Genomic DNA, 19,689 nt, shown 5'->3' with positions numbered 1-19,689 from the left:
AGGTAAATAAAATTAAAAACAATCAAGGCTGTTGGTTTCAGATAGAGTAGTGTTGTGTGGATGTCCTGTTTCACAGTATATAAACTCAGCAAAAAAAGAAACGCCCTCTCACTGTCAACTGCGTTTATTTTCAGCAAACTTAACATGTGTAAATATTTGTATGAACATAACAAGATTCAACAACTGAGACATAAACTGAACAAGTCCCACAGACATGTGACTAACAGAAATGGAATAATGTGTCCCTGAACAAAGGGGGGGGTCAAAATCAAAAGTAACAGTCGGTATCTGGTGTGGCCACCAGCTGCATTAAGTACTGCAGTGCATCTCCTCCTCATGGACTACACCAGATTTGCCAGTTCTTGCTGTGAGATGTTACCCCACTCTTCCACCAAGGCACCTGCAAGTTCCCGGACATTTCTCGGGGGAATGGCCCTAGCCCTCACCCTCCGATCCAACAGGTCCCAGACGTGCTCAATGTGATTAAGATCTGGGCTCTTCGCTGGACATGGCAGAACACTGACATTCCTGTCTTGCAGGAAATCACGCACAGAACAAGCAGTATGGCTGGTGGCATTGTCATGCTGGAAGGTCATGTCAGGATGAGCCTGCAGGAAGGGTACCACATGAGGGAGGAGGATGTCTTCCCTGTAACACACAGGCCTACAAGCCCTCAGTCAGGCATCAGGGCCTGCTCCGTTAGGTTACCATGGGCATCAGGGCCTGCTACGCTAGGTTACCATGGGCATCAGGGCCTGCTATGTTAGGTTACCATGGGCATCAGGGCCTGCTATGTTAGGTTACCATGGGCATCAGGGCCTGCTACGTTAGGTTACCATGGGCATCAGGGCCTGCTACGCTAGGTTACCATGGGCATCAGGGCCTGCTATGTTAGGTTATCATGGGCATCAGGGCCTGCTACGTTAGGTTACCATGGGCATCATGGCCTGCTACGTTAGGTTACCATGGGCATCAGGACCTGCTACGTTAGGTTACCATGGGCATCAGGACCTGCTACGTTAGGTTACCATGGGCATCAGGGCCTGCTACGTTAGGTTACCATGTGCATCAGGGCCTGCTACGTTAGGTTACCATGGGCATCAGGGCCTGCTATGTTAGGTTACCATGGGCATCAGGGCCTGCTACGTTAGGTTACCATGGGCATCAGGGCCTGCTACGTTAGGTTACCATGGGCATCAGGGCCTGCTATGTTAGGTTACCATGGGCATCAGGGCCTGCTATGTTAGGTTACCATGGGCATCAGGGCCTGCTACGTTAGGTTACCATGGGCATCAGGGTCTGCTATGTTAGGTTACCATGGGCATCAGGGCCTGCTACGCTAGGTTACCATGGGCATCAGGGCCTGCTACGTTAGGTTACCATGGGCATCAGGGCTTGCTGCAGGGTGTCGGGGGTGGGGCCTCTGGCTGGAACACACACAAAGCAGGGGAATAATGAGCATCAATGTAATGGAAGAGAACATACTGTACATAGACTGTCCTGGCCCTTACACAGGCATAAACACAAATACCTAATTGTTTAAATACAGAATATATTGTATGTGTTGTGTTACCTGTGTTTTTACAAGCCATTATACAAGCCAGGCCTACAAGTGAAATGTACCCCACTGACAGCAGGACGGGGTTATGGTGTCTGTGCACGAGGATTCCTTTCCTGACTGGAGGTAGGCCTTAGAACTGTGCTCAGCCTCTGCCGGGTTGTGCTTGCACACAAGCACATGATCATTCAGGTTCAGACTGGATGAAGGAATAAGGAAAAGCTATAGACCTAATCATTTCTCACATTGGTCAAACACAATGCTTGTTTTTCTTAACTGATATTTTTTATGAAAGTTTTGTGCTGGTCAATATCAGCAGTGTGTTTGTGTTGACTTTCTCAATGCAGTGGGCAGCAGCCATAACCCAGTTGGTAGCGATGAGGAATCCACTACGGGTATGTCTGTACTCACCATTCCTCTCATACTTCAGAGAGATCTACAGAGACAGACAAGGAAAATTATCTGTAGACTCCAGCACAGTAGACTCAGGACCACATAAATCGGCTATTAGGGCCCAAAATAGAGATATGGTCTCTTGGCCAGTAGGGGGCCTCAGACACAAGTGAATAAACATCTTTAAACACACAAAACACAGGGTACGAATCATTAGAGGTTTCATCAAATTACAGAAGTGTCAGATTCAGATGGCCTCCTCATCATGCCAGATGTTGTGTATCAACATACTTTCCTTGTGGCATCAATGAACTCCAAATAGGCCAAATAAAATGTGTATTTTATAAGGTCACGGACTACTAGTGAAGCATAGTCCTATGCCACAATTTAAAACATATGCATATTTTGTACGGTTGGAAATGTGTGAGTTGAAGAGAGAGGGGTAACAAGTAAAGTATAGCCTAACCCTAGCTAGGTTAGGGGTTAGGGTTAAAGTTAGGCTTACATTTAGGAGTTAGCTTAAAGGGTTAGGGGAAGAGGAACCCAAAGGTTGCAAGTTCAAATCTCATCATGGACAACTTAAATTTTTTTGCTAATTACTAACTTTTCAACTACCTACTACTTTTTAACCTTAAGGTTAGGGGAAGGGTTAGCTAAAAGGGTTAAGGTTAGGGGAAGGGTTAGCTAGCATGCTAAGTATTTACTAAGTAGCTAAATAGTTGAAAAGTTGGTAATTGACAAAAATACTGACGTTATCAGTGATGAAATTAAATCTTGCAACCTTTGGGTTGCTAGACGTTCGCGTTATACGCCCACCCATCCACCCCATCCACCCCGACCAACCACCCTACTTTTGTTTTTGCCTTAAAACTTCTTGTCAATATGGAGGCGCTGTTTCCACTTTGTAAAAAATCGTGCCCAAATTAAACTGCCTCGTACTCTATTCTAGATCGTACAATATGCATATTATTATTACTATTGGATAGAAAACACTCTCAAGTTTCTAAAACTGTTTGAATTATATCTGTGAGTAAAACAGAACTCATTTTGCAGCAAACTTCCAGACAGGAAGTGAAAAATCTGAAAACGATGCTCTGTTCCAGGGCCTGCCTATTCAATTGCCTTATATTTATGGATTTGCATGCACTGCATACGCCTTCCACTAGATGTCAACAGGCAGTGGAAGGTGGAATGGGGTGTCTAGCTTGATCTGAGGCCGAACAAGAGCTCTTGGAATGACGTGTCCAGAATTTCCTTTCTCTACCTAGGCGCGGGAAGTACCTCCATGTTGTCTTATGATAAGCGTTCGGTATACACGGCTAATATCTCCGGCTTTGTTTTTATTTGATACATATTAGAAAAACATCATAAAGTAGGTTTTTTCAACCGAGTTTCATCAGTTTATTCAAAGTTTAATGGGACTTTTGGAGTTTTCCGTTCTATGCGTCAAGAGAAGATGGGCATGTTCGCGCCACATGGCTAGCCTTGTGGAGCGAATTCGACAGGAGAGAAGGACATTCTAAAACCAAACAACGATTTATTCTGGACAAAGGACTCCTTGTACAAGATTCTGATGGAAGCTCAGCAAAAGTAAGAACAATTTATGATGTTATTTCGTATTTCTGTGGGAAATGTTATTTCTATTATCTGCCGTTTTTGGCGGGCGCTGTCTCGCTATAACGTAAGCTGTTTGTTATCGTAAAGTTATTTTTAAAAATCTAACACGGCAGTTGCATTAAGAACCAGTGTATCTTTAATTTGCTATCCAACATGTATTTTTTAGTAAAGTTTATGATGAGTTCTTTGGTCAGATTAGGTCAGTGTCCAAAATATCTCCTGACATTCTGGGGAATCGATGCTACATTTTCACAATGTATAACCACGGGTTGCAGCTCTAAATATGCACATTTTCGAACAAAACATAAGTGTATTGTATAACCTGATGTTATAAGACTGTCATCTGATGAAGTTGTCCAAGGTTAGTGATTAATTTTATATATTTTGCTGGTTTTTGCGATCGCTACCTTTTGCTGCTAATAAATGCATTTGTGTGTTTGGCTATTGTGGTAAGCTAATATAATGCTATATTGTGTTTTCGCTGTAAAACACTTAAAAGATCGGAAATATTGGCTGGATTCACAAGATGTTTATCTTTCATTTTATGTACACCATGTATTTTTCATAAATGTTTTATGATGAGTATTTAGGTATTTCACGTTGCTCTCTGTAATTATTCTGGCTGCTTTGGTGATATTTTTGATGGTAGCTGCAATGTAAAACTATGATTTATACCTCAAATATGCACATTTTCGAACAAAACATAAATTTATTGTATAACATGTTATAAGACTGTCATCTGATGAGTTGTTTTTTGGTTAGTGACTAATTATATCTCTATTTGGTCGGTTTTGTGATAGCTACCTATGCGGTAGAAAAATGGTGAAAATATGCGGTTGAGTCTTTTGCTATTGTGGTTAGCTAATAGAAATACATATTGTGTTTTCGCTGTAAAACATTTTAAAAATCGGAAATGATGGCTGGATTCACAAGATGTTTATCTTTCATTTGCTGTATTGGACTTGTGATTTCATGAAAATTATATTATATGATATCCCTGTCGCGTTAGGCTAGGCTATGCTAGTCAGCTTTTTAGCTGGATCCCGGATCCGGGAGAGAGAAGCGGTAGAGGTTTAAGTAGCCATTTGTCTTATGTAACCATACTAAACGTAACACATCATATTAATTTGAGTGTCCCAGATTTACATTTACTATGTTACATCTAGTCTATGAGACCAGGCTGCCTATCCAGAACCTCTATACCAAGCAGTTTGGGAGGAAGGCCCTAAAAATTGTCAAAGACTCCAGCCACCCAAGTCTAAAACTGTTCTCTCTGCTACCGCACGGAAAGCGATACCGATGCACCAATTCTGGGAACCAACAGGATCCTGAACAGCTTCTACCACCAAGCCATAAGATATTGGTGAATAGTTAACCAAATAGCTAACTCTTTTGACTTATCACCCATGCTGCTGCTACTGTTTATTGTCTACCCTGTTGTCAATCATTTTATCCCTACCTATATGAAAAGTACCATTCAAGGGTTTTTCTTTATTTTTACTATTTTATACATTGTCGAATAATAGTGAAGTCATCAAAACTATGAACTAACACATATGGAATCATGTAAAAACCAGAAAAGTGTTAAACAAATCAAAATATAGTTTATATTTGAGATTCTTCAAAGTAGCCACCCTTTGCCTTGATGACATCTGTGTGCACTCTTGGCATTCTCTCAACCAGCTTCACCTGGAATGCTTTTCCAACATATATGCTGAGCACTTTTCGCTCTCTCTGAGGTCCAATCTCCCAAACCCTCTCAATTGGGTTAAGGTCGAGTGATTGTGAAGGCCAGGTCATCTGATGCAGCACTCCATCACTCTCCTTCTTGGTCAAATAGCCCTTACACAGCCTGGAGGTGTGTTTTGGGTCATTGTCCAGTTGAGAAACAAATGATAGTCCCACTAAGCGCAAACCAGATGGGATGGTATTATGCTGCAGGATGCTGTGGTAGCTATGTTGGTTAAGTGTGCCTTGAATTTTAAATAAATCACTGACAGTGTCACCAGCAAAGCACCCACACACCATCACACCTCCTCCTCAATGCTTCACAGTGGGATTCCGTTCACCTACTCTGCGTCTCACATAGACATGGCAGTTGGAAGTAAAAATCTCACTGTGAAGATCTCTGAGTCATCAGACCGAAGGACAGATTTTCACCGGTCTAATGTCCATTGCTCGTGTTTTTTGGCCCAAGCAAGTCTCTTATTATTATTGGTATCCTTTAGCAGTGGTCTTTTTGCAGCAATTCGACCATGAAGGCATGATTCACGCAGTCTTCTCTGAACAGTTGATGTGATTTGTTTAACACTTTTTTGGTTAATACATGATTCCATATGTGTTATTTCATAGCTTTGATGTCTTCACTATTATTCCACAATGTACAAAATAGTAAAAATAAATGGGTAGGTGTGTCCAAACTTTTGACTGGTACTGTATATGTACATACAGTATCTACCTCAATTACCTCGTACCCCTGCACATCGACTCGGTACGAGCACCCCGTGTATAAAGCCAAGTTTTTTTGTATTTATTTCTCTATCTTTCTCTATGCATTGATGGGAAAGGCCCATAAATTAGCATTTCACTGTTAGTCTACACCTTTTGTTTACGAAGCACGTGACAAAATAAAATTTGATTTGAAGTTATTGGATTTGAGCAAAAACTATATAGCTTGTAAGAAAACAACATCATCAGTCACCATTCTATACACACTTCAACACTTTTGAGAGTATTTAATGCAGAATTAAGGTGGTTGTTGAGGGATCTGTGTATTAGATAGTTGTTGAGGGATCTTTGTATTAGGTGGTTGTTGAGGGATCTTTGTATTAGGTGGTTGTTGAGGGATCTTTGTATTAGGTGGTTGTTGAGGGATCTTTGTATTAGGTGGTTGTTGAGGGATCTTTGAATTAGCTGGTTGTTGAGGGATCTTTGAATTAGCTGGTTGTTGAGGGATCTTTGTACTAAATCAAATCAAATTTGATTAGTCACATGCGCCGAATACAACAGTGAAATGCTTACTTACGAGCCCCTAACCAACAATGCAGTTAAAAAATAAATAAACAAATAAGAATACGAAATAAAAAGTAACAAGTAATTAAAGAGCAGCAGTAAAATAACAATAGCGAGACTATATACAGGGGGGTACCGCTACTTGGGGGTAGAAGCTGTTTAGAAGCCTTTTGGACCTAGGCTTGGTGCTCCGGTACCGCTTGCCATGCAGTAGCAGAGAAAACAGTCTATGACTAGTGTTGCTGGAGTCTTTGACAATTTCTAGGGCCTTCCTCTGACACTGCCTGGAATAGAGGTCCTGGATGGCAGGAAACTTTTCCCCAGTGATGTACTGGGCCGTACGCACTACCCTCTGTAGTGCCTTGCGGTCGGAGGCCGAACAGTTGCCATACCAGGCAGTGATGCAACCAGTCAGGATGCTCTCGATGGTGCAGCTGTAGAACCTTTTGAGGATCTGAAGACCCATGCCAAATCTTTTCAGTCTCCTGAGGGGGAATAGGTTTTGTCGTTGCCTCTTCACGACTGTCTTGGTGTGGATGGGCCATGTTAGTTTGTTGGTGATGTGGACGCCAAGGAACTTGAAGCTCTCAAACTGCTCCACTTCAGTCCTGTCGATGAGAATGGGAGCGTGCTTGGTCCTCTTTTTCCTGTAGTCCACAATCATCTCCTTTGTCTTGATCATGTTGAGGGAGAGGTTGTTGTTCTGGCACCACGCGGCCAGGTCTCTGACCTCCTCCCTATAGGCTGTCTCGTTGTTGTCGGTGATCAGGCCTACCACTGTTGTGTCATCGGCAAACTTAATGATGGTGTTGGAGTCATGCCTGGCCGTGCAGTCATGAGTGAACAGGGAGTACAGGAGGGGACTGAGCATGCACCCCTGAGGGGCCCCAGTGTTGAGGATCAGCGTGGCGGATGTGTTGTTACTTACCCTTACCACCTGGGGGCGGCCCATCAGGAAGTCCAGGATCCAGTTGCAGAGCGAGGTGTTTAGTCCCTGGGTCCTTAGCTTATTGATGAGCTTTGAGGGCACTATGGTGTTGAACGCTGAGCTGTAGTCAATGAATAGCATTCTCACATAGGTGTTCCTTTTGTCCAGGTGGGAAAGGGCAGTGTGGAGTGCAATGGAGATTGCGTCATCTGTGGATCTGTTAGGGCGGTATGCAAATTGGAGTGAGTCTAGGGTTTCTGGGATAATGGTGTTGATGTGAGCCATGACCAGTCTTTTAAAGCACTTCATGGCTACAGATGTGAGTGCTACGGGTCGGTAGTCATTTAGGCAGATTACCTTAGTGTTCTTGGGCACAAAGACTATGGTCTACTTGAAACATGTTGGTATTACAGACTCAGACAGGGAGAGTGTCAGTGAAAAATGTCAGTGAAGACACTTGCCAGTTGGTCAGCGCATGCTCGCAGTACACGTCCTGGTAATCCATCTTGCCCTGTGGCCTTGTGAATGTTGACCTGTTTAAACGTCTTACTCACATCGGCTGCGGAGAGCGGGATCACACAGTCTTCCAGAACAGCTGGTGCTCTCATGCATATTTCAGTGTTATTTGCCTCAAAGCGAGCATTGAAGTAGTTTACCTCGTCTGGTAGACTCATGTCACTGGGCAGCTCGTGGCTCTGCTTCCCTTTGCAGTCTGTGATGGTTTGCAAGCCCTGCCACATCCGACGAGCATCAGAGCCGGTGTAGTACAATTCGATCTGTATTGACGTTTTGCCTGTTTGATGGTTTGTTGGAAGGCATAGCGGGATTTCTTATAAGCTTCCGGGTTAGAGTCCCACAAGTTGAAAGCGGCAACTCTACCCTTTAGGTCAATGCGGATGTTGCCTGTAATCCATGGCTTCTGGTTGGGGTATGTACAAACGGTCATGGTGGGGCCAATGACTGATGTGGTGTACTCCTCAATGCCATCGGAGGAATCCCGGGAACATATTCCAGTCTGTGCAAGCAAAACAGTCCTGTAGCTTAGCATCTGCTTCATCTGACCACATGTTTTATTGATCGAGTCACTGGTGCTTCCTGCTTAAATCTTTGCTTGTAAGCAGGAATCAGTAGGATACAATTATGGTCAGATTTGCCAAATGGAGGGCGAGGGAGAGCTTTGTATGCGTCTCTGTGTGTGGAGTAAAGGTGGTCCAGAATTTCTTTCCCTCTGGTTGCACATTTAACATGCTGATAGAAATTTGGTAGGATAGATTTAAGTTTCCCTGCATTAAAGTCCCCGGCCACTAGGAACGCCACCTCTGGGTGAGCGTTTTCCTGTTTGCTTATTGCGGAATACAGCTCATTGAGTGTGGTCTTAGTGCCAGCTTCCGTCTGTGGTGGTATGTAGACAGCTACGAAAAATACAGATGAAAACTCTGTAGGTAGAAGTGTGGTCTACAGCTTATCATGAGATACTCTACCTCACACGAGCAAAACCTCGAGACTTCCTTAGATATCGTGCACCAGCTGTTATTTATACATAGTCCGCCGCCCCTTGTCTTACCAGACGCCGCTGTTCTATCCTGCCGATATAGCGTATAACCAGCCAGCTGTATGTTGATAATGTCATCGTTCACCCACGACTCCATAAGATATTACAGTTTTGAATGTCCCGTTGGTAGTTTAATCTTCCGCGTAAGTCATCGATTTTATTTTCCAAAGATTGTACGTTTTCTAGCAGAATGGAAGGCAGTGGGGGTTAATTCAATCGCCTACGAATTCTCAGAAGGCAGTCAGCCTTCTTCTCTGGCGCCATCTTAACTAGATGGTTGTTGAGGGATCTTTGTATTAGATGATTGTTGATGTATTAGGTGGTTGTTGAGGGATATTTGTATTAGCTGGTTGTGTTTTAGGAGACCTGCCATAAGAAGGGTCTGGACTCTGATGATGTTGTTTATGAGCTGACAAACCCACACAAACACACACGCACACACATTGTTGCACTGTAAACTGTGTTCTGCCAGCAGCAGATAGCACTTACAGAATGACATTTGTATAAAAATAAAAGTCCTAATGCAAACGCACCTTAAGGTAAAAATTTTGGTTGAGACATTTTCTCCAATAACGATGTATTCCTATTAGAACAAAATATTTCCATAAAAACTATATTTGAACGTTTTGTTTATATTTCCATATTTTTAAAAAACACGTTTATTTTGTAGATTAATCCACAGATTCATTTAAAATTGCTGGCGTAACAGTTGACAAATCACGCGATTTAGAGTAGGCTACGAGCATTTCGCTGCGCGAGGCGCTGGGAGGCAAGAGCAGCAGACTGGAGCCAGACAGTCCGTGTGCTAGAAGTAGTTGGCAATATTCGGACGCTTATCCAGAGAAGAATTAGGCTACACATCTACATCTGTGTTCAAGAGGTATTGTGCTATTTGTGTTATTGTATTTTTGGCCTCACTGTTATGTTTATATATATGATAGTGTTGTGCCTATTCCAGAGGCTGTGTAGTAGGTGAGAGATAATGCCCGCACACATGCGCATGCATCAATAAAGCCTTTGCTTTTTCGCTTTAAAGGTAGAGTATGCAATATTTACAGCTGTTCAATGCTCATTTCAATTAGTGATACACTCATTGATGATTCTTCAAGAAAATAAATTAATCATCATTACTTGTCCTACCCTATCATAACCCAGAATATAGATACAAAATAAAGATTGTTTAATGTTTATAAACAATATTTATAAACAATGCTGACTTGCCTAGTTAAATAAATAAAAATAAATATAGTTTCAACATAATAAAGTATAATTTTGAGCTCATGGACTGTCTATGCATCCATAGCTTCATCTGAACGTGAAAATTGTTACATTTCTCCAGCCCCATCCCTCAGCTTTAAATAACCAAGTGGCAGTCTGGTTTTAGGCTGGGAGGAAGATTGTGGCATTAATCCTACTCACTTAGCAGAATATTCACTCATTTGGTGGCAATTTACCATTAAGCAAAACATCCCTCAAAGTCAAATGCATGCTTGACTGGACTAGCTTTCCACTTTTCTGTCCTATGAACTGCTTGGTTCGATTTACAGTGTGTTTTGAGTCAATCCAACCAAGGAATTCATAGGACAGAAAAGTGGAAAGCTAGTCCAGTCAAGCATGCATTTGACTTGCTGAAGAGGAGACTGCAGTCAGAAACCCCTACATGCAACAACTGAACTGAACACAGCTCTGCAAAGTAAAGCGTAAAAACTGCATATCATGACATACCTAAAAATGAAGATATCAAGTTTGGTGATGGCAATGGGTTACAGCCTTGCAGTCTCGATGTACTTATATAAGCCTGCTGTGTAAACACAGCCTTGAGATGGCAGTATGATGTAGAGACGAGAGAGACCCAAGCTGACAGTGACTCAGACCTTTGGAATTATCTCAGATGGATGCCCAGGCCAGTCCTGCAATGGTGATAGGCTTGGGAAGACTTCCACTGTGATGCAGCAGCAACAGCAGCAGCAACACCCCCTCTGCTGATCCAGACGGTTCGTTCTGCTGCCTCTGGACTACTGGCATGCTTCTGTCTGCCCTCTTGGCCAATGAGACATTCAGAGAGAAGGGGTGGTTTGTTGTTGTTTTGAAAGTGGTGCTCACTTTGGTGTACTATGTCATCTAGTTGTGTACTACGTCATCTATTTCGTATGATACAGTATGTTTTGTCCTGCAAAAAAAGTAATAATATTTTTGCAATTTGTTCCATATGTTACGAATCTGTTGCGCTTAAGATCCCGGACTGCATCTTTAAGTGAAGGAAGTAATTTTTTTGACAGGTGCTCTAATGGTTGTCAAACCACAAGGATATGAGTGAGTAGGTTTTGTGCCTATCTCTGTGCGTATTCTTGGTTTCTGCTCATGTGTCCGATTCGAAGTCTCCAAGGGTGAATGAATCCTAATTGTATTTCCTTGAATCCTTGCCTCCTCTCTCCATTCCTCCTTCTCAAAATGCATCGGAGGAGAACATCTGAGCGGAGGAACCTCGTATGTTCTCCTCCAATGTGTTTTGTGGACGCGAAGACAGAGGAGAGAGGAATCAAATAAATTCAACTGAGATCAACCCAAGTCTCCAAGCTACTATGATTGATTAAGTGTATCCATAAAAACCATTAAGTGACAGTTTGTTTGGGGTTCATATTGGGCAAGAGGATAAGCTGGTCTTGTAATACTCAGATGTATTTTTCTACAGACATGATACTATGTGTCATAGTAGAGAATGTTATCTGTTCAATGCGCTTTCTTAATAAAAAATACAATGAGCTGACTATTGTATTTTCATCGATTTCAATGACATTGATCAATGATGCAGTCAAAGTAAGAGGCCCAGAATCACTGTTAATTGCCTCTGCATAGAATGGAAATAAACGTTATGGACCAGTTGCCCTTTTCTATCGAAGGAAGTTAATGCAATGTCAGTGCAGATTATTATTTATTGCCCGCTCTACAGACGGCTATACCTGTCTGCTAATACAGGACTAGTAAAGGCCCAGTGCACTTCACACCCAGTGAAAATGAAAACATTTATTTGTACAGTACCAGTCAAATGCCAAGTTGTGCAAAGCTGTCATCAAGGCAAAGGGTGGCTACTTTGAAGAATCTAAAATCTAAAATATATTTTGATTTGTTTAACACTTTTTTGGTTACTACATGATTCCATGTGATATTTCATAGTTTTGATGTTTTCACTACCATCCTACAATGTATTATTGGACAGCTATGGCTGGGCCACTCAAGGACATTCAGAGACTGGTCCCGAAGCCACTCCTGCATTGTCTTGGCTGTGTGCTTAGGTTCGTTCTCCTGTTGGAAGGTGAACCTTCGCCTCAGTCTGAGGTCCTGAGTGATCTGGAGCAAGTTTTCATCAAGGATCTCTCTGTATTCTGCTCCATTCATCTTTCCCTCTCCTGACTAGTCTCCCAGTCAATGCCGCTGAAAAACATCCCCATAACATGATGCTGCCTCCACCATGCTTCACCGTAGGGATGGTGCCAGGTTTCCTCCAGACGTGACGCTTAGCATTCAGGACAAAGAGTTCAATCTTGGTTTCATCAGACCAAATAATTTTGTTTCTCATGGTCTGAGAGTCTGAGAGGTGCCTTTTGGCAAACTTCAAGCGGTCTGTCATGAGCCTTTTACTGAGGAGTGGCTTCCGTCTGGCCAATCTACCATAAAGGCCTGATTGGTGGAGTGCTCCAGAGGTGGTTGCCCTTCTGGAAGGTTCTCCCATCTCCACAGAGGAACTCTGGAGGTCTGTCAGAGTGACCATTGGGTTATTGGTCACCTCCCTGACCATGGCCATTCTCCCCCGATTGATCAGTTTGGCCAAGCGGCCAGCTCTTGGAAGAGTCTTGTTGGTTCCAAACTTCTTCCATTTAAAAATGATGGAGGCCACTGTGTTTATGGGGACCTTCAATGCTGCAGAAATGTTTTGGCACCCTTCCCCAGATCTGTGTCTTGACACAATCCTGTCTCTGAGCTCTACGGACAATTCCTTCGACCTCATGGCTTGGTTTTTTCTCTGACATGCACTTTCAACTGTGGTACCTTATACAGACAGGTGTGTGCCTTTCCAAATCATGTCCAATCAATTGAGTTTACCACAGGTGGACTCCAGTCAAGTTGTAGGAACATCTCAAGGATGATCATTGGAAACAGGATGCACCTGAGCTCAATTTTGAGTCTCATAGCAAATGGTCTGAATACTTATGTAAATAAGTTTTTTTTAAAGTTTAAAAAAAAATACATTTTAAAAATGTCTATAGCTGTTTTCTCTTTGTCATTATGAGGTAGTGTGTGTAGATTGATGAGGATTTGTATTTATTTAATCAATTTTAGAATAAGGCTGTAATGTAACAAAATGTGGAAAAAGTTAAGTGGTCTGAATACTTTCCTAATGCACTGTATACATCCAAACCCAGCTATGTTTCCTCTCTCTGACCTACAATCCACAGTTCTGAGGCAATGTGTTCGTTCTCCATACTACCCCCGGGATTTACAAGACATTTGTTATTTGTCCTTTTGAAGCTCGACTTTTAGCAATAACAAAATGGAAGTCAAGCTTAGTACGAGGGTTTCATAACAAATAGAACAGCTGCCTTGTGTCCCCTCTATAACATTAGTGTTACTCTTACATAATTTAAGTGGTAATACATCATTCACAAATGTTCTAATAAAAAGTAATGCATAAGTATTAAATAAGTAATAATTGGGCCTCCCGAGTGGTGCTGCGTGCGGTCTAAGGCACTGCATCGCAGTGTTGCGTCGTCACTACAGCCTGGGGTTCGATCCCAGGCTCTGTCACAACCGGCCGTGACCGGGTATCCCATAGGGCGGCGCACAGTTGACCCAGCGTCATCCGGGTTAGGGGAGGGTTTGGCCGGGGGGGCTTTACTTGGCTCATTGCACTCTAGCGACTCCTTGTGGCGGGCCGGGTGCTTGCAGGCTGACTTGGTCGTCAGTTGAACAGTGTTTCCTCAGACACATTGGTGCAGCTGGCTTCTGGGTTAAGCGAGCAGGTGTTAAGAAGCGCGGTTTGGCGGGTCATGTTTCAGAGGACGCATGACTCGACCTTCGCCTCTCCTGAGCCTGTTGGGGAGTTGTAGCGATGAGATTGGATCGCAATTGGATATCACAAAATTGGGGAGAAAAAGGGGTAAAATATATATATTTTTTAAAAATTGTAATAAATAATGCATTGCCCTCTACTAGAAGAACCAAAAACGTAACACATTCCTGGTCCTGGGAACCCACAGGATGTGCAGGAATTTATTCCAGCCCAAGATTAAAACAACCCACTCATCTAATCGACTAATCATCAAGCCCTTGATTATTAAAGTCATGTGTGTTAATACTTGGCTGGAACAAAAGCTTGCACGTCCTTTGAGTCTCCAGCACCAGGATTGAAGAACACGGTTCTGCCCTCTCTCTGCTGGGAGATGCTTGCTCTTACTCACCAGTATCAGTATCTTGGTATCACCAGCTCTTGTGTACCACTTCTTTGGAAAGGAGTCTTTCCTTCCTGCCCATGCGCTGGCAGACGATGTGCCTATCTGCTGTGCACGTGCTTCCCACGTTCAGGCTGACAAACACAGCTGACTCTGATCTCAAGGCTGCCTGCCCGGGTATTCTGAGGTGTCTGTATATTTATCTCCCAGGAAATTATGTTGCCCTCGTCTGTCATATGAATCACTAGAATCTCATCCTTTATAGGCCAGGTTTGTGTGTGTGTGTGTGTGTGTGTGTGTGTGTGTGTGTGTGTGTGTGTGTGTGTGTGTGTGTGTGTGTGTGTGTGTGTGTGTGTGTGTGTGTGTGCATGCACGTGTTTGTGCATGTGTGCATGCAACGGACTGTTTTTTTTGTGCTCACACAGTGTTCCCCTTAGCGGTGAACCCCAAAATAATATGCTATTTGGCCATCCTCCATGCCAAGAGCCAAGCTGAAAGTCATTGCGTGGTGTGACAGGAGCCTTTATAAAAATACAGCTCATTGTGCCATGTAGACCCCCACCTCCCCCTTCCATAGACCTCTGTGTAATTATGAACACTCTGTTCTCCTCTCCACAGTTCATATCGCTTCTGACATCTTTTGGCATTGATGGCCCCTCCCTGGCCGTCTCTCCCGTTGGAAGAGGATTTGGAGAGGCCTACAGTTCTGTCTCGCCTTCTTTATCACTCTGTGCAGTGGTGTGATTGGGCAGAGAGAGTGGGAGAGTTGAGAGAGAATTCTAGATATATCTATATCCATATCCCCCCCCCCCCCCCCCCCGATGTGATTACTGCAGCTGCTCTCTTCTGTTACTGACAAACAAACAAACACACACACACAAAATAAAATTGTATTTGTCACATGCTCCGAATACAACTGGTGTAGACTTTACTGTGAAATGCTTGCTTACGAGCCCTTCCCAACAATGCAGAGTTAAAAAATACAACTAAAATAGTAACAGGGGAATAAAATAAAATACAAAATAATGGAGCTATATACAGAGAGTACCAGTACCAGATGAAAGTGCAGAGGTATTTGAGGTAGATATTATGTACATGAAGGCAGGGTAAAGTGACTAGGCATCAGAATAGATAATAATAAGAGTAAAATAAAGAACAGAGTAGCAGCAGCAAATAATGAGTGTAAAAGTGTCTGTGTGAGTGTGTGAGTGTGAGTGTGAGTGTGAGTGTGTGTGTGTGTGTGTGTGTGTGTGTGTGTGTGTGTGTGTGTGTGTGTGTGTGTGTGTGTGTGTGTGTGTGTGTGTGTGTGTGTTGTGTCAGTTTGCATGTGTGTGTTATATGTGTGTGTTTGTATGTACAGTTGAAGTCGGAAGTTTACATACACCTTAGCCAAATATATTTAAATTCAGTTTTTCATAATTCCTGACATTTAATTCCCTGTTTAGGTCAGTTAGGATCACCACTTTATTTTAAGAATGTGAAATGTCAGAATAATAGTTGAGAGAATGATTTATTTCAGCTTTTATTTCTTTCATCACATTCCCAGTGGGTCAGAAGTTTACATACACTCAATTAGTATTTGGTAGCATTGCCTTTAAATTGTTTAACTTGGGTCAAATGTTTCGGTTAGCCTTCCACAAGCTTCCCACAATAAGTTGGGTGAATTTTGGCCCATTCCTCCTGACAGAGCTGGTGTAACTGAGTCAGGTTTGTAGACCTCCTTGCTCACACACGCTTTTTCAGTTCTGCCCACACATTTTCTATAGGCTTGAGGTCAGGGCTTTGTGATGGCCACTCCAATACCTTGACTTTGTTGTCCTTAAGCCATTTTGCCACAACTTTGGAAGTATGCTTGGGGTCATTGTCCATTTGGAAGACCCATTTGCGACCAAGCTTTAACTTCCTGACTGATGTCTTGAGATGTTGCTTCAATATATCCACATCATTTTCCTACCTCATGATGCCATCTATTTTGTGAAGTGCACCAGTCCCTCCTGCAGCAAAGCACCCACACAACATGATGCTGCCACCCCCGTGCTTCACGGTTGGGATGGTGTTCTTTGGCTTACAAGCATCCCCCTTTTACCTCCAAACGTAACGATGGTCATTATGGCCAAACAGTTCTATTTTTGTTTCATCAGACCAGAGGGCATTTCTCCAAAAAAGTACGATCTTTGTCCCCATGTGCAGTTGCAAACCGTAGTCTGGCTTGTACCGTTTGTACCGGTATCGTTTGCTGGACGGTAGCAGAGTGAACAGTCTATTTCTTGGGTGGCTGGAGTCTTTGGCAATTATTTAGGCCTTCCTCTGACACCACCTCATAGAGAGGTCCTGGATGTCAGGGAGCTCGGCCCCAATGATGTACTAAGCTGTCCTCACAACCCCTGTAGCGCTTTGCGGTCAAGTGCGGTGCATTTGCCATACCAAGCCCCATCGATGTGGATGGGGGCTTGCGCTCCCTTCTTCAGCTCACAATCAAACCCTTGGTCTTACTGACGTTGAGGGAGAGGTTGTTGTCCTGGGACCACACTGATAAGTCTCTATCCTCCCTGTAGGCTGTCTCATCGCAGTCGGTGATCAGGCCTACCACCGTTGTGTCGTCAGCAAACTTGATGATGGTGTTGGAGTCGTGCACGGCCACGCAGTCTTGGGTAAACAGGGACTAGAGGAGGAGACTAAGCACACACCCCTGAGGAGCCCCTGTGTTGAGGGTCAGCATGGCGAAGGTGTTGTTGCCTACCCTCACCACCTGGGGCTGGCCCGTCAGGATGTCCAGGATCCAGTTGCAGAGGGAGGGGTTCAGTCCCAGGGTCCCTAGCTTGGTGTTGAGCTAAAGGGGACTATGATGTTGAACGCTGAGCTGTAGTCTATGAACAGCATTCTCACATAGTTATATCCCCTCTTGTCCAGGTGGGAGACGGCATTGTGAAGTGCAGTTGAGATTGTGTCATCTGTAGGTCTTTTGGGTCGGTATGCGAATTGGAGTGAGTCCAGGGTGTCTGGGATGATGGTGTTGATGTTGATGCCTTTCAAAGCACTTCATAATTACAGATGTGAGTGCTACAGAGCGATAGTCATTTAGGCAGTTTACCTTGGAGCTCTTGGGAACAGGGACAATGGTGGTCAACTTGAAATATGTTGGGATTAAATGTTGGGATAAGGATAGATTGAAAATGTCTGTAAAGACACTTGCCAGCTGGTCTGCGTATGCTTTGAGAACGCGCCCTGGTATTCCATCTGGCCCGGCAGCCTTGTGATTGTTAAACTGTTTAAACGTTTTGCTCACATCGGCCATGGAGAGAGAGATCACACGGTCATCCGGGAAACCATGTGCTTGATGAGTTCGATACCATTCCATTTATTCCATTCCATCCTCTCCAATTAAGGAGCCACCAGCCACCTGTGCTTAATTCAAAAACAATTCTGAGACACATATCTACCTATACTTACTGGCACCACCTGCTTCACTTGTAAGATAACTACACAATAGATTGTATCGGAACCAGTTTTCTTCCTCATATCGCCCTCTTAACTATCTCTCTTTGTATACCTTGGTAAAATGAACAACAATTTTTGGAATCTTTCTTACATTGTACACATAGTTTCCTGCTTAGTTTGGGGGCGTGCATCAAGGCAGGGTGCAAACTGGGGAGATCCGATAGTGGCAGTCTTCTTGACAGATTTGAATTCTGTTGTTGATGTCTATAAGCAGGAAGTTTCCCCACTGGGTATGATGATGTCATGGAGTCTACCTTTAAACCTATTCTGAAAACTGCACTGGAGACATCTACCTGCGACTCCTATCTAGCTATGGAAAATGGTCTGAAGCTTTTCAAGCATGCCATGAAAAATTCACAGATAAACAAATGTGTTAAATAGAAATGTGTGAGAACAGCATCTGCATTTGATTCACACATGTACTGTACGTCTGCGTCCCAAATTTGTGATGCACTCTATGTACACAAATGTTCCCTTATACACACTTGATGCTTTTCAAGACCATTTATGCATGGGTATGCAAATGTGTTAAATAGAAACATACGGTGTAAGAGCAGCATTTTAAATCTCCCTCCCCACATGCTACATTTAGAAGATCAGCATGTGGTGTTTCAGAATGTGTGTCTCTGTGATGTGGTGTTTCTGCCTGTGTGTCTCTGTGATGTAAAGTTGGCAGTGGACCATTAAGAGGTGAGGGAACCGATGTTACATGTAAGTGGGACAAGACAAGCAAGACTGAATGTTTGAAGCCTAGTATGAATAGACCGGGAGAAGCATTTTGTGCATCAAGAGTTCTGAAAGAGTAACTCTTCTGACATGCTGTGCAAACCCTACCCCTTAACCTAACCTTAAATTCTGAAATTCAACATTGGCTTGTGTTGGCATCTAACCCCCTTCTCCAGACAATTTGTTTAGGTGAACCTTTGAAATTCCTCCCTCCCCTCCTAACCTTTCTCATTTGTTTTCCATTGCAGGGGTGGGGTAACCGCTGCAGCCAACTGGCAGAGACCAGTCCAGATCACGTCTAGCCTGCGCTACCATCACTGTGGACCATCATCATGGAGAGTCAGCGGCATCTGTTTGACCCTTGGGGTCACGATCGCCGGGCCCTGATTGGCGCTGAGACAAAGCAGGGACAGTGTTGAAGACTCACTCCAGAGAAAATAGAAAGAGAGCGAGAGATTTGAAAATTATAGCACAGTCAATCTCTCCAATACAGTGCTGTATCACTGGAACACATTTTATTTTTGTTTAAGTAAATTGAGGATTGAATTTTAATTTCCCTCCAAAATGAAAGCACAGATGCCTATCTGGGACTGATAGTACCATAATGCATGGATGACATCTGTCCTGCATAAGTATCACAACATCGAGAGCTCTGAGCCCTCACATTTTAAATCATCCTAGTTGGTGCCAGTCTACCCACCCATAGATATCAGAATACATTCACACCATATACTCTGAGACTATTTCACATTGCACAGGTGGACTATGGAGCAAGTCTGATCACTATAAACAGTCAAACAGAGAGCCACTCTAGTGTTGCGTGACTCGGGTCCTGTTTGGTTTGTGTCATGGAGTCTGAGGAGAGCCTGGGGCTGTCGACTGCAGCTGTGGTGGCCATCACCTGCAATGCGTTGGTGGCCATCCTCCTCCTCGTCCTCTTCCTCATTCTCTACAAGGC

At 43.5% G+C, this 19,689-nt stretch overlaps 2 long non-coding RNA genes across 3 annotated transcripts; one reads left to right on the top strand and one right to left on the bottom strand.

Annotated features, from left to right (window-relative positions):
- Positions 1 to 1,146: 1,146 nt before the first annotated feature.
- On the bottom strand, positions 1,147 to 10,956 carry LOC139535977 (uncharacterized). Its single transcript, XR_011667235.1, has 2 exons — positions 10,786 to 10,956; positions 1,147 to 1,427 (listed from the first exon to the last, which is right to left on the bottom strand). It is a non-coding gene; the product is annotated as an uncharacterized lncRNA (long non-coding RNA).
- LOC139535976 (uncharacterized) lies at positions 9,780 to 19,580 on the top strand. Of its 2 annotated transcripts, XR_011667234.1 has the most exons (3): positions 9,780 to 9,940; positions 10,952 to 11,054; positions 18,980 to 19,580. It is a non-coding gene; the product is annotated as an uncharacterized lncRNA (long non-coding RNA). The 2 variants fall into 2 exon arrangements; XR_011667233.1 differs by lacking the exon at positions 18,980 to 19,580 and having other exon boundaries at positions 10,952 to 11,828.
- Positions 19,581 to 19,689: the final 109 nt, after the last annotated feature.

The sequence above is a fragment of the Salvelinus alpinus genome, chromosome 12 (genome assembly GCF_045679555.1).
Source record: "Salvelinus alpinus chromosome 12, SLU_Salpinus.1, whole genome shotgun sequence".
Classification (NCBI taxonomy): Eukaryota; Metazoa; Chordata; class Actinopteri; order Salmoniformes; family Salmonidae; genus Salvelinus; species Salvelinus alpinus.
This window is presented reverse-complemented; position numbering and strand designations above follow the sequence as displayed.